At 42.0% G+C, this 15707-nt stretch overlaps 1 protein-coding gene across 1 annotated transcript in view; it reads left to right on the top strand.

Annotated features, from left to right (window-relative positions):
• The window catches only part of LOC119930838 (LIM domain containing preferred translocation partner in lipoma), a 728061-nt gene that overhangs the window by 590681 nt on the left and 121673 nt on the right, over nt 1–15707 (top strand).

The following is a 15707-nucleotide window of genomic DNA, read 5'->3' as shown; positions in this document are numbered from 1 at the left end:
GAATACTTCATTTTGTCTGAGATGTGGAGCAAACTCCATGACTGGATATTTCCTGGGGCTGGGCCATCTCCTGGCTTCACCAGCAGGCTGAAGTAGGCCATTGAATGCTTCTCTGGACCCCTGGCAGTCCCTGGTTATCATCATCATCGTGAGAAGCAGTGTGGCTCAGTGGAAAGAGACCAGGCTTTGGAGTCAGACACTATGGGTTCGAATCCCGGCTCTGCCACATGTCTGCTGTGTGACCTTGGGCAAGTCACTTAACTTCTCTGAGCCTCAGTCACCTCATCTGTAAAATAGGGATTAAGACTGAGCCCCATGTGGTACAACCTAATCACCTTGTATCCCACCAGCGCTTAGAACAGTGCTTTGCACATCATAAGTGCTTAATAAATGCTGTCATTATTATTATTATTATCATCATCATCATCATCATCACCATCAATGGTATTTATAGAGTGATAACTATGTGCATGGCACTGTATTAAGCACCTGGGAGAGTACAATATAACAGAGTTTGTATACACGTTCCCTTTCCACAACACTCTTACAGTCTGGGCAGACAGTAATATGAATAAACCATCATCATCAATGGAATGTATTGAGTGCTTACTATGTGCAGAGGGTTGTACTAAGTGCTTGGGAGAGGACAATCCAACAGTATTAGCAGACATGTTTCCTGCTCATAACGGGCTTACAGTCTAGAGGACCAGTCTTTTTAGGACTCCAACCTGGAGATGTGCCGCTCTAAACTGGGCACCCTGAGGTATCAGGGAGGGGTTTGCTCCAGTTGATTACTTACAGTCCATCGGGTCTGCCACTATCTCTCCACAGGTCACTTTCAGAGGGTCTGGCAGTGCCCAGCATACCCCAAGCCACTCTGAGGCTCAGAAATTCTAAGTCCTGTGCTCCAGGCCATAACACTCCATGGGGGATTTATTGCTCAGACTGCCTAGAGACACATTTAGGAGGCTGCGGTGCTGAATAATAATAATTGTGGTATTAGCACTTACTTTGTGCCAACCACTATACTGATCACTGGGGAAGAAACAAGATAATCAGGGCAGTCATCATCCCTGCCCCGCACATGCCCCACACAAGGCTCACAGTCTAATTGAAAAGGAGAATAAGTATTTTATCCTCGTTCTACAGTTGAGGAAACTGAGGTATAGGGCAGTGAAATGATTGTCCCAAGGTCCTACAGCAGACATGTGGCAGAGCTGGGGTTAGAACCCAGGTTCTCTGACTCCCAGGCTTGTTCTCTTTCCTACTGTGGCTAGTGGTGCATGACGGGAGTGGTCGCTGGGGCCGATAGCATGCATTATTGGACAAATGTTCTTCAATTTCCTATTTGTGTTGTAATAAAAAAGATAATAATAATAATAATGGCATCTATTAAGTCCTTACTATGTGCAAAGCACTGTTCTAAGCACTGGGGCGGTTACAAGGTGATCAGGTTGTCCCATGGGGGGCTCACAAAGATGCACATTATGACAGAACTGAGTAGGTGGCAAAGACTCTGGGTCTGGAGTATACCTCCTGAGCTCTATGAGCAGTGAGGAGAAACTCTGCAAGATTGTTAGCCTATCGCCATTATCACTGTTTTCAACAAGAACAACAAAAAAAGGGAGACCGTTATTTGGGAATGCTTAGACCAAAATGTGGGTCTAAAGAGCTGTTTCTGGGTCCCAACCTTCCATAAGCAGGGAGACCTGGATTGAGGAAAGAAATCACATCAACATCATCCTCATCGTCAACAATATTGAGCATTACTGTGTGCAGAGCATGTGCTAACCACATCCAAATATGGGAACTTAGACCCTTTAAACTGTAAGCTAGTGGTGGGCAGGGAATATGTCTGATTGTTGTTCTATTGCACTCTCCCTAGCACCTTATTACAGTGCTCTTCACACAGTAAAGTGTTCAGTAAATACAATTGACTGACTGACTAGACAGCACATAAATGCCACTCTTGTGCTCTTCTTCACATAGTAAGCGCTCAATAAATACGATTGATTGATTGATTGATTGATTATCATCAGATTGCAGGCTCGGCCGTCACACGATGAAGCCCAAACAGTCTGACCACTAGCATCATAGCAATGTACTTTGCTTCCTGTCAGTCAGTCCATTGTATTTATTGAGCGCTTACTTTGTACAGAGCACTGTACTAAGCACTTGAGGGAATACAATATAACAGTATAACAGAGACATTCCCTGTGTTCGGCGCTGCATAGGCATCAGCGGGGCATGTGAGGCAAGTGACTGGAAGTGTATGGGGAAACATAAATAGGGAACTGAAGTGTGGAAACCAAAAACAGACAGCTGAAGAAACAAGTTAAAGAACCATCAAAGCAAAGTCTCAAGGAACGTGTCATAGCTAAGGGTATTTGAAAGACGCAAGTGCTGAAGTTGGAGGACCATTCTGGCTTGCAGAAATTAGAAATGGGGTGACTCTTAGAGAAGAGACTTCATGAAGACTCCAGAAAAAGGAGGGAACATTGAAAATGGGAACAAACGTGATAGGTAACAAATGTAGCAGTGCAGAAAGGGACAGTTTCCCATTTCATACTGATCTGATCATCAAATTCCACCACAATGTTGAGTTGTTAACATCAGCTATCCTCTTCTCTTTGTCTTTCAACTGAAGGTTAAGTGTGGCATTCCAAAGTTGGGGGTGTTCACTTGGTTGGGAGTGTGGCTCTTTCTTGGGGACCAAGTTGGCAGGGTTCCGTGGGAGACAACTTCATTGCACCCCAGAGAATAAGGAGACACTGTTTTGCTCCCATAGACAGGATTAAATGAAGCCCAGAGTGGGTTAGGCGATTTGTCCCATGGTTTCCAGCAGAAATGCATCTTCAGGATCCTGATTTCTGACTTGGCATTCTCCTCTGGAAATCACCTTCCCACCTGGGAATGCCAGGCAATTCAAGTGGGCCAAGGGCATTTTTCAAGTCGAACATTAAGGAGAATCTGATTAGTCATTGGAGAGAGGAACTCAGAGGAGGAGAGTTGCAGGGGAGGGTCTCTGCATAGCAGGAATGGATTCCTGGAGAAGGGTTCAGAGGCAATAATGGGAAACAGTTAAACAATCGGCAATTAAATCACAGAATTTGATGGAATTTGCTAAGTGTTACAAACATGCCTTGGAGCATGAAGCTCTGTTTACTCTGAAATGTTTGTATTCACTGATGAAACTGAAAAAGTGGAGTCAGATGAAGCTGTCAGATGTCCAGACGTTGAATAAGATTACAGCTTTGTACAATCTGCCATTGTTCGCTGGAGAAAACTCCAAAGTAAAGTGTACCAACACTGAAAGGTCATTTCCAAAATATGAGTAATTGCCAGGTAACATTAAAAGCAAAAACACCAATATTACAAAAGGAGAAGGAAAAAGAAAAGCTTGTGGAATTTACTTTAGGTTTCGTTATTGACAAAAACTTTGATTTCCCAAAGGTGAGCTTTAATACCTGGTCATGTGGGCATAGTTCAGGGCAGGAGTAAACAGAGTGAATTTAACACACATTTTTAGTTTCTAGATGATGATAATTGATCCATCAGTCCTTAATAAGTCACATAGGGAATGTTCTTCTCCGATGGAGGATTTGAGGGAGCAGTTTTTAAGTGTAGTATTAAGGGTTATCTCTGTCCTCCAGAGATGTACAGTGAGATCTCAATCTAACCTTTCATATGGTCTAAAACTGGCAAAGCTTGTAATGGGTAAGGAAGTGATCTGCTCAGCTCAGACAGAAGCAGTGTGGTCTAGTGGAAAGAACATGAGCCTGGAAAGTCAGAGGATCTGTGTTCTAATTCCGGCTCTGCTGTATGACATAGGGCAAGTCGTTTAACTTCCCTGGGCTTCAGTTTCTCCATCTTGTTGGTCAGTCAGTTGTATTTATTGAGCACTTACTGTGTGCAGAGCACTGTACAAAGAGCCTGGGAGAGTGCAATATAACAACAAACAGACACATTCCCTGCCCACAGTGATCTTCCTATGTAGTAGACTGTGAGTCCTGTATAGGACAGAGACTTTGTCCAACCTGATTAGCTTATATCTACCACAGGGCTGGATACTGTGCTTGGCACATAGTATGGGCTTAACAAGTGCCATAATCATCATATGACAGGAAGGCAGGAGTGAAGGAGGAAATAAAGGTTTCAGCAGACAAACTTTCAGAAAGGATTATGGGAGAAGACTTGCCTGCAGTCCACAAGATTTTCACCAGGCATTTTGTCCTGGAAGGGTAGCAGCTGTGTTGTGAACATTTTCGTGGGTGAGTGGGTAGAATTAGGAAACCAATTCAGAAAATCCATAAGCTGACATCTATTGCTAGCATACAACTGTCAGTGGGAAGCAGCATGGCGTAGTGGATGGAGCACAAGCCTGGAAGTCAGAAGGTCATGAGTTCTAATTCTGGCTCCCAGATCCTCTGAACTGTAAGCTCATTGTGGGCAGGGGACATGCCTACCAATTCTGTTGTACTGTACTCTCCCAAATGTTTAGTTCAGTGCGCTGCACACAGTAAGTACCCCAATACCACTGCTGTTGATGATGGATATTATAAACTCACCCAGCTAATAGTAATGAATTAATTCCTAAAGTATACATTTAATCGATCAATGGCATTTCTTGAGCCCTTGGTAAAGTATAATAGAACAGAGCTGGTGTAATCCCTGACCACAAGGAGTTTACAGGTTACAGGTTTAGGGATTGAATGTTCTTTACTGATTAACTGAGAATAAAAGACAAGATCAATCATCCAATCATATTTATTGAAGGCTTATTCTGTGGAGAGCACTGGACTACTGCTTGGGAGAGTACAACATAAGAGTTGGTAGACACATTCCCTACCCACAATGAGGTTACAGTTCCTGGTAATTCAAGATCAACACTCAGTTGTGAATTTCTGTGCAAATGGGGGAGTAACTCAAAGCATTTTCTATTTTTCCTCATTAATGAATTAATTATGGTATTTGTAAGCACTCACTATGTTCCAGGCACTTTACTAAGCGCTGGGGTGGATACAGCAAATTTGGTAAGACACAGTCCCTGTCTCATGTGGGGCTCACAGTCTCAATCTCCATTGCCCAGAAGAGGTAACTAAGGCTCAGGGAAATGAAGTGATTTGCCCAAGGCCACACAGCAGACAAGTGATGGAGCCGGAATTATAACTCATGACCACACTCAGGACTTCCAGGCCTATGCTCTATCCACTATGCTGTGCTGCTTCCCGCTGACAGTTGTATGCTAGCAATGGATGTCAGTTTATGGATTCTCTGAATTGGTTTCCTAATTCTACCCACTCTCCCACGAAAATGTTCACGTCACAGCTGCTACCCTCCCAGGCCAAAATGCCTGGTGAAAATCTTGTGGACTGTGGGCAAGTCTTCCCCCATAACCCCTTCTGAAAGTTCATCTGCTGAAATCTTTATTTCCTCCTTCACTCCTGCTTTCTGTCATATAATGATGATGATGATGATAGCAATGGTGGCATTTGCAGTCTGTAGTCTAGAGGGGAAATGGACATTGATATAAATAAATAATTTACAGATATGTAAATAAGTGCTGTGGGACTGAGGGTGGGGTGAATACCAAATGCTCAAACGGTGCAGATCCGATAGCATGGAAGACACAGAAGGAAGAGGGAATCCGGGGAAAAGAGTATTCAGTCAGGGAAGGCCTCTTGGAGGAGATGTGATCTTAATATTTCCTGCTGAGATCTCAAACTTGACATGTCCAAAACAGAACTCCTCATTATCCTACCCAAATGCTATCCTTTCCCACTCTTTCCCGTCACTATAGACAACACCACTCTTCTCCCGTCTCACAAGCCCATAATCTTGGCTCTTTCCGTGACTCCTTTCTCTCATTCTGCCCACATATTCAATCTGTCACAAAATCCTGTCAGTTCTACCTTCACCACATCACTAAAGTCTGCCCTTTCCTCTCTATCCAAACTATTACGCTGATCAGAGCACTTATAGCATCTTGCTTTGACTACTACATCTGCCTCCTCGCTGACTTCTCTGTCTCCTATCTTTCCCCAAGCCAGTCCTTACTTCACTCTGCTGCCCAGATCGTTTTTCTAAAATCTGTTTAGTTCACATCTCCCCGCTATTCAAGGCCCTCCACTGGTTGCTCATCCACCTCCACAGCAAACAGGAACTCCTTTCTTTATTTACTTTAAAGCAGTCAATCAGCTTGAGTGCTTTATCTCACAGGTTTCCTACTTCAACCTAGTCCACACACATCACTATTCAATGCCAATTTATGTCTGTAATTCAATCTCCTCTATCTCAGACAGACCCTCTGCCCACATCCTCCCTCTATCCTAGACCTGTCTCTCCCATTCATATATGACAAACCACCACTTATACCCCACCTGTAAAGCCTTATTTTGTATGGCATGAGTTAATGATAATAATAATTGTGGTATTTGTAAAGTTCTTACTATGTGCTAGGCTCTATACCAAGCACTGGGGGAGATAAAAGCTAATCAGGTTGAACGCAATCCATGTTCCACATGGGGCTCAGAGTCTTAATCCCCATTTAATAGATGAGGTTACTCAGGCACAGAGAAATTACTTGACCTGCTCAAGGTCATATGGCAAGCAAGTGACAGAGCTGGGATTAAAACGCAGGTCCTTCCGACTCCTAGGTCAGTGCTCTATCCCTTAGGCCATTTCACTTCACCTACCTCCTCTCTCTTCTGGGTCACCTGTCCATGCAATCTGTACCTTTTAAACACTTGACAATCACCCCACCCACGGCTCATAGGTCCATCTCCATAATTTACTTTAATGTCTGCCTCCTCCTCTTGTCTGGCTGTTCTTCCTCTGCCTGAGTATGAGCCTCTTACATGATAGGAAGGAAGAAATATAATGGCCTAGTGGAAAGCGCATGTGCCTGGGTTCTAAACCTGACTCTGACAGTTGCCTCCTGTGTAACCGTGGATGTGTCACTTAACTTCTCTGGGCCTCAGTTTTCTCAACTGTAAAAGGGGGAGTCAATGTCTGTTTTCCCTCCCATTTAGACTCTGGGCCCCATGTGTAATAGAACTGTGTCCAACCGGATTAACTTGTTCTACCCTAATGCTTAGAACAGTGCTTGACTCATAATAAGCACTTAACAAATACATACTAATAATAGAATGCAAACTTCTTAATAATAGTTATGGAATTTTCTTCAGCACTTACTATGTGTCAGGCACTATTCTAAGAGCAGGGGTGGATACAAGCAAATCAGTTTGGACACAGTCCCTGTCCTATGTGGGGCTCACAGTCTCAATCCCCATTTTCCAAATGAGGTAACTGAGGCACAGAAAAGTGAAATGACTTGCTCAGGGTCACAGAGCAGACAAGTTCTGGAGCTGGAATTAGAACCCATGGCCTTCTGACTCCTGGGCCTATGCTACACCATGCTGCTTCGTATGGGCAGGGAGCATGTCTACCAATTCTGTCTCCCAAGGGCTTAGTACAGTGTTCTGCACACAATAAGCATTCAATAAATACCATTGATTGATGAAAGACAATCTTGCCAGGTACATGTAGTGTGGTCCAAACCAGAGAGAGACTGGAGGCTTGGAGGCCACTGAAAGGGCTAATTTAGTGATTGCTTGAAGTAAGTGAAGGCTGTGTGGGTGGAAAGGAAGGGGTGAATCTGGAACTCTTGTGGAGGGAAAATTGGGAGGATTTAGCAGTTGATTGATTTTGAATGATTGAGTCCCCTGTAGATTTTAAGGTCCTTGTGGGCAGAGGACATATCTACCAGCTCTATTGTATTGAACTCTCCCAAGCCCTTAGCATAGTGTTCTGCACACTGCCCGCTCTCAATAAATAACACTGCTTTGCTGATATTAATTGATTATGTGTACTGAAAGCCAGTATGCAGTCGAGTCTGACATCAAGGTTGCAGTCCTCGGGAACTGGTAGGATGGTGATGGTTTAATCAGCAGAGATGAAAAACTAGGAGTTGTGGGTTCAGGAAGCAATATGTGAGCTTCAGTTTCAGATAAATTGAATTTAAAGGGCTTGCAGGATGATGACCAAGTGGATATGTCCTGGAGGCAAGAGGAATTGTGAAATTAAATAGCTGATGAGATTGGTCAGGGCTAGAGAGGTAGATTCAGGAATTAATTACTCAGTAGAATCCTCACAATACCAGAGGGAATGTGTCAGAAACTGTAATGCCCATAATATAGATGGAGAAAAGAAGGACAGAAGAAAAATAAGTCTATTTAGACATATGTTGTTATGTTAATGATGTTAGAATCTGATAATTATAGGATATTAACATCATTAGCATAACATATGTCTAAATAGATTTATTTTCCTTTTGTGGCCTCATGGAAAAAGCACAGATGTGGGAGTTAGAGGACCTGGGTTCTAATCCGGACTTTTCCAGTTTTCTGCTGTATGACTTTGGGCGAGTCACTGAATTTCCCTGTGTTCCAGTTTCTTCATCTGCAAAGTGGAAATTAAATTCCTGTTCTCCCTCCTACTTAGACTGTGACCCAAATGGGATAAGGGCTGTGTCTGACCCAACTAACTTTTATCAACCCCAGTGCTTTGAACAGTGCTTGACACACCATAAGCGCTTAACAAATATAATAATAATATTATTAGAACTAGGTTTAAGAATGGCTTTGGGTACCTGGTCCCGGGGCCAGACTACCTTCTGAAAAACAAAACAAAACTGGATACCTTGCTTTGGAAAGCCATCCATGGGTGCTGTGAACAGTGGAAATAGCATAGGATTGGGAGTCAGGAGGCTTAGACTTTAATCCCAGCTCTGTCATTAGCCTGTTGTGTTTCCTTGGCAATAATACATAGCCTCCTTGGTCCTCAATTTCTCTAGTTGTTAAATGGGAATAAGTTGCTTGTTCTCCCTATTTCTTAGATGATCTCTATCCCAGCACTTGTAGATGATTTGGCACCTGGTTAGACTATTATTATTATTATTGTTATTGTTGTTGTTATTGTTATTATAATATGTCCCCCAAAAGACGGGACAGAATAGCTATTGTAAATATCCCTAGTTGGATATCAGTGTTAGTATTTTCCTAATTGAATTCTACTGCCCAAAAGATTTACCTGCAAACTGGGTCAGGAATCAAGAGCAAGAGAAAGTGGCAGAAGGAATGTGTGTCACTCTCCTTGCCCCACTCCCTTCTTAAAATGCCAAAAAGTAGTGCATACTTGGTTCAACTCTGCTCAGAGGGTAGAGCTCTGTGTGAATTTGGCAAAGGATGAACTTGGCACCTTCTACTCACCTTAGCATCTGCCTCTTGCTGAGGGAATCAAGACTTCTAAAAATTAATCTGAAATCTCCGGTGGGCATCCAAGGTTTAAAATAAGGATTCTTCAATCCCAGAGCCCAGGGGACTACTTTTGTTCTTGGTGTTTTAAGGTGATATCATCAGAGTAAGATTTTGAAATCCTACCTCATGTTATACACTGGTTGATATTTGTGCAACAGCACCTAGTAGCAGCAGCACTAATAGTAAATGTAATGGTAGTATTAACAATAACTTGCATTTGAAGAGTACTTTTGTTTTTCCATAACATATTTATTTCAGGGACATCATTGTATCCTCACAATAATCCCATGAGGTAGAGGTAAGTATTAGTATCTCCATTTTGTAGATGAAGAAACAGAGATAACACAAGGTTGTCACATGCCTAAGAACACACAGACCTGAGTTTAATAATAAGGATAATGATGATGATGATGATGGTAATAATATTTAAGTGCTTAATCACAAGTTAATCAGGTCGGACACAGTCCCTGTCTCAAATGGGTCTCATAGTCTCAATAGGAGGGAGAACAGTTGAGGAAACGGAGGTCCAGAAAAGTAAAGTGACTTGCCCAAAGTCACACCAAAGGCAGGTGGCAGATGTGAGAATAGAGCCTAAGTCTTCTGATCTCTAGGATCACACTCTTTCCACTGGACCACTTATCTGCACATATTGGGAGCTCAATAAATATTTTTGAATGACAAAATGTAGCCCCCAGAATCTCATTTGACAGTATAAATTCCTTAAAACTACTGAATCATATTCTTCGGTATTTTGAAGAGCAGGAAAAATTGTCATAAATTGGACCACAGTGATAATTTCTGTGTTTACAACATCTTTGCCACATACAATTCCACAAAAATGTCTTTCCAAATATGAGACAATCAAGCTGTTTGATTCTGCCTAAGCAAACACACATGTTTCAGAGTAAACAAACGTTCTCATAGCAGTCCTGAAACACATGATGGAGAACTATTGAACTCTGCTGATGGAAGAACGTTTTAAATACTCTTGTTATATCCCAGGAGTGGCTACTGCTGAGCGCACTATGGACTGTAGCCTGTAAGCTCGTTGGAGGCAGCAAATGTATCTGTTATATTGCTATATTATACTCTCCCAAGTGCTTAGTTCAGGGTTCTGCACACAGTAAGTGCTCGATAAATATAATTGACTGACTGACTTTTACGCTATTAACCCAAATCTTAACTACCTTAATCAGTTTCTTTAATTCATTCATTCATTCAATCATATTTATTGAGCACTTACTGTGTACAGAGCACTGTACTAAGTGCTTGGGAAGTAGAAATCGGCAAAGTATAGAGACGGTCCCTACCCAACAACAGGCTCTAAGTCAAGCTTAAATCTGAAATTTATAATTCAATGTGGAGAAGCATCATCGTGTAGTAGAGCAGGGACTTGGGAGTCAGAAGGTCATGGGTTCTAATCCTGGCTCTACTACATGACTACTTTGTGACCTTGAGTAAGTCACTGAACTTCCCTTCTCTGTGCCTCAGTTACCTCATCTGTAAAATGGCAATTGAAACTATGAGCCCAATGAGGGACAGGGACAGTGTCCAACCCAAGTTGCTTGTATCCCTGCAGCACTTAGTACAGTGCCTGGAAGAAAGCAAGGGCTTAACAAATACTGCAATTATTATTATTATGTATTTCACTGCCAACATTTATGCATTTATTCAGCATTTAACTCATGAGGTCGAATACATATTGGCAGTGAAAATGTTAAGAAACCCTTTAGTCAGTTTTCAAATCCATCCTATACTTGGAATGGTTCATCAGCCTGATATGCATAACACATTTATGAAATGAATTGTCAGTGTCTCTACCGACATCAATAAAGCTGATGTGTGTTTTCACCATGTTTGGACATTTTTAGACATGTAACAAATATTTGTTTGTCTTGAGGATTTTCGTTCTCTACAGAATGTAGTAATTTTCCTAACTGACACCCAAAGCAATTTTTCTTTAGCTGTTATGTGTCACCACCCTTGACCGACAAACTGTAGTTCACATATCAAATAACAACAAATGTACCTAGCTTTGGATTTCAAAATTAATCCACTTGTGCATTTTGTTCTGGTATGGAAAATAGTGGTGAGGAGTAGTTTTGGAATTTACTAGACTATATTAGGTATATAGTCTGTCAGCTCATTGTGGGCAGGGAATGTGACTGTTTATTGTGTATTGTACTCTCCCAACCACTTAGTACAGTGCTCTGCACACAGTAAGAGCTCAATAAATATGTTTGAATGAATTAATAAGGTGGAATCTTTAATGTTATATCTTTATCTAACCCAGTGCTTAGTACGTTTCCTGGCACATAGAGAGCACTTAACAGACCCCCAAAAAATGACTTTTTAGGCCTGTATTCTCAGATAAATTTGAACAAAGCTATAGCAGATGTACCTTTCAGCCTTCCCATTAACCCATTATGAGAATTTCAGCTCACATGGTTAAGAACAATTACTTTCCTTTATTATCAGAATGTTTTATACTTTGGAATTCTGTCATTTGCTTTAAATAGTTCAAACATGACAGACAGTAAAGAACTGAAAAATAAAAGTGAATTAATGCGGTGGGAACATGAAGTTGTTTCCCTTAGAGTCATTATTATTGAGTCAGATTCATAGCCCATCCAAAGTTATGAGGAAGCTCTTTGTGCACACTTCTTCCAGAAGGTATTCCTTGAGGCATTCCTCCACCTTTCTTTCCTGAGGTGGGTGAATGTGATATGATGTTACGTGATGCTATTCTTACTGCATGCCTTAAGTTAAAATTCACAGCACTCAGTTTAAGGCCTCAGATAACGTTTTTTGGTCATACTCTTTCCTCATGTATCGCCAAGCTCTTATCCATTCATTTGTTGATTTGTTTTTTATTATTATTATTGATGAAAATACACTCAAAGTACAGTTGATGAATCGAATAAAAGGCACTGAAAATTCAATAGATGAAAATACAATGCAATGAAAATACAGTACAACATAATGAAAATACAATGAATGTGAATATCACAAAATTCAAATGGTTTCAAAAGAATTAATTTGTCCTGAGAATTGTACCGTGTTTGAGAAACATGCTAAAGAAGCAAACGACACATGTCCGACCCTTAAGGAATTCACAATATAATGGCAACATAATTCTCTATCAATCATTTATGTTTTATTAAGTGCTTACCTTATGAAGAGAACTGTACTAAGTGCTTAGGAGAATATGGTTTAACAGCGTTTGTAGCATGTTCCCTGCCTGCAACCAAGTTACAGTCTTTACTCTTTTAGTTCAATTAGTTGTTGAATGTTCATCATTTTGTGATAGCCTGTCATCTTCAATCCGTTATTAACTCCTTGCAGTTAGAGATCATGTCTTCTGCTTCTTCTGGGCTCTGTACATCAGTTCTATTGAGGATAAGAGCATTAAGGATGCCTGAGTGCAGAGAGGACAGGGGCAGGAGTAGAGCTTGCTGAGGAAGCAAAACACTGAGGAGCCAAAGTGAAGATGATACAGTGGCAGAGAAGGGGCAAAACCAGTGATGCCCAGGCCTAAACTGGTTAAGGAGGAATGAATTTGGGGGAGTGCAGTTAAAATAACAACAGGCAAGAAATGGAGATGGGAGTAGAAAGGAAGGGAAGGGTCACAGTTAACCCTGGAACAAATCCTTATGACATGACGGACAAGGACCCAGCCCCTATCTGCATCAATCTCTCTGGCCACACCCCTTCATTCATTCATTCATTTATTCATATTTATTGAGCACTTACTGTGTGCAGAGCACGGTACTAAGCGCTTGGGAAGTACAAGTTGGCAACATATAGAGACGGTCCCTACCCAACAATGGGCACACAGTCTAGAAGGGGGAGACAGACAACAATACAAAACATGTAGACAGGTGTCAAAACCATCACAATAAATAGAATTATAGCTATATGCGCATCATTAGCAAAATAGAGTAGTAAATATGTACAAGTGAAATAAATAGAATAATAAATCTGTACAAATATATACAAGCGCTGTGGGGAGGAGAAGGAGGTAGGGCAGAGGGGGGCGATTGGGAGGAGGAGAGGAAAATGGGGGCGTCCACCTGACTCTTCCTTTTTCCAAACCCAAAGGCTTTTTTTTTTCAGGGGGGGAGTGGTGTCGGGGGGGCAGCATCATGGGAGTTAAGTGTAAAAATGTATTTGTAAAGTGCTTACTATGTGTGCCAGGCACTGTACTACACATTGGGGCAGATACAAGATTGTCAAGTTGGGCACAGTCCCCGTCCCGCGTGGGGCTCAGCCTTAATCCCCATTTTACAAATGATGTAACCAAGCATAGAGAAGCTAAATGATTTGCCCAAGGTTACATAGCAGACAAGTGGTAATAATAATAATAATGATGGTATTTGTTAAGCACTTACTATGTGGCAAGCATTGTTCTAAGCGCTGGAGTAGATACAAGGTGATCAGGTTGTCCCACATGGGGCTCACTGTCTTAGTCCCCATTTTACAGATGAGGTAACTGAGGCACAGAGAAGTTAAGCGGTTTGCCCAAGATCATACAGCAAAGAAGTGGTGGAGTCAGGATTAGAACCCAGGTCCTTCTGACCCCCATGCCCACGCTCTATCCACTAGGTCATGCTGCTTTTGGTCTAGAGTTTGGGATAAAGCATTCCTACTCTACTTAAACAGGCTCCCTTGTCCTGGTCAGGCCCAACTGCCCTCTTCCTCTTCTCTTGGTCATTGTAACTTTATGTTGTAGGAGCAGCAAAACAGCAGAACCTGTGCTCTCTCCCTATGATCTCCCAGTCTCAGCCTTCCTTTTCACTGGCTTATCCACTAGGGAAGATCTGGACTGGTTGAATCTGAATTGGCATTGTGGTAATAATAATAATAATTATTATTATTATGGTATTTGTTAAGCGCTTACTATGTGTCAAGCACTGTTCTAAGCACTGGGGTAGATGCAAAGTAATCAAGTTGTCCCACGTGATGCTCACAGTCTTAATCCCCATTTTACAGATGAGGTAATTGAGACACAGAGAAGTTAAGTGATTTGCCCAAGGTCACACAGCAGACAAATGGTGTTGGTTAAGTGCTTTCTATGTGCCAAGCACTGTTCTAAGCGCTGAAATGGGGTGCTGAGGAAGTGGCAGGCATACTGTTCTTTCAGTTCTTCTGAGGTTATCAGTTTTTTCCTATAAATGGCCTCTAAATGTCAAATTAGTCAGTTAGACCTGGAGTTCAGCGGCCAGTGGATTTACCTATGCATTACGAGTGGGAGGATCAGGGAAGAGATAAAGAAATGTAACTGATCATGTCTGGCATGAAACCTGAGCTCAGAGCAAAATGAGCAGGAACAGAGGAGTATGAGTATTTGAGAAGGTCAAAAAGGGGTCCCTTCAGAAGCTAGGAGAGGCAGAAGGGTCTCAGTAAATTCCTCTAATGATGAAGCAGCTAAGAAAAAGGCTCCATAGTGGTCCAGGAAGACTGAGAAGGTGGGATTGGTAGAGTCCAACAAAAATGGGAGAAAAGGGCTGAATGGAGACTATAAGTGCAGTGAGTTGCTTACGGTTGGGCAGAGAGGAAGCAAAGTTGGTGTTTTAAACTCTCATGAATCCACTGAGCTTTAACTGGTACACACAGCTTGCCCCCTATTAAGTACTGATATTCAGAAAAACTTACTAGTAAATTTGGTCCTAAACCCTTGAACAGGGGTGGGGAAGGGGAAAGAAATGGTGTGAGGAGTGAGTGGTGCCCCCTCCCCCTCCATATATGCCAGACCACCACTTTCTCCACCTTCAAAGCATTGTTAAAGTCACTTATTCTCCAAGAGGCCTTCCCCGATTAAGCCTTTTTTCCCCAACTCATTTTCCCTTCTGTGTCTTCTATGCACTTGGATCGGCGACCTGTGGTCATTTGCTATTGGCCGCAATCGCACAACACTAATGTCCATATCTTTAAATTATATATTGTAAATTATTTATTTATATTAATGCCTGTCTCCCTTTCTGGACACTAAGCTTGTTATGGGCAGGGATCGTGTCCACTAATTCTGTTTTATTGTATTCTCCCAAGTGCTTAGTACAGTGCTCTGCACATAATAAGCACTCGATAAATACCATTGATTGAGTGAAAGGTGCTCTGTTTCTGTCCACCGCTGTCCATTCTCCTAACTAGCTGAGGGACACCTCATCTGCTTGGAGCTCTGAGCAAGTGAGAAGCTCTTTGGAGCCAGAAGTGATCCTAGAGTAAGCCATTTGCACCAGCTCCCTTGGATTTTTCTAGGATTTTCCTGGCATTTGGCCTTGAAGCAGCAGAAATTTCACATATCGATTATTATTGTGGTATTAAGTGCTTACTATGTGCCAAGCACTGTACTAAGCACTGGGATAGATACAAGATAATCAGGGGAACACA

This window comes from Tachyglossus aculeatus, chromosome 7 (assembly GCF_015852505.1).
Source record: "Tachyglossus aculeatus isolate mTacAcu1 chromosome 7, mTacAcu1.pri, whole genome shotgun sequence".
Taxonomy (NCBI): Eukaryota; Metazoa; Chordata; class Mammalia; order Monotremata; family Tachyglossidae; genus Tachyglossus; species Tachyglossus aculeatus.
The sequence above is the reverse complement of the archived record's forward strand: the minus strand, read 5'-3'. Positions and strand labels throughout refer to the sequence as shown.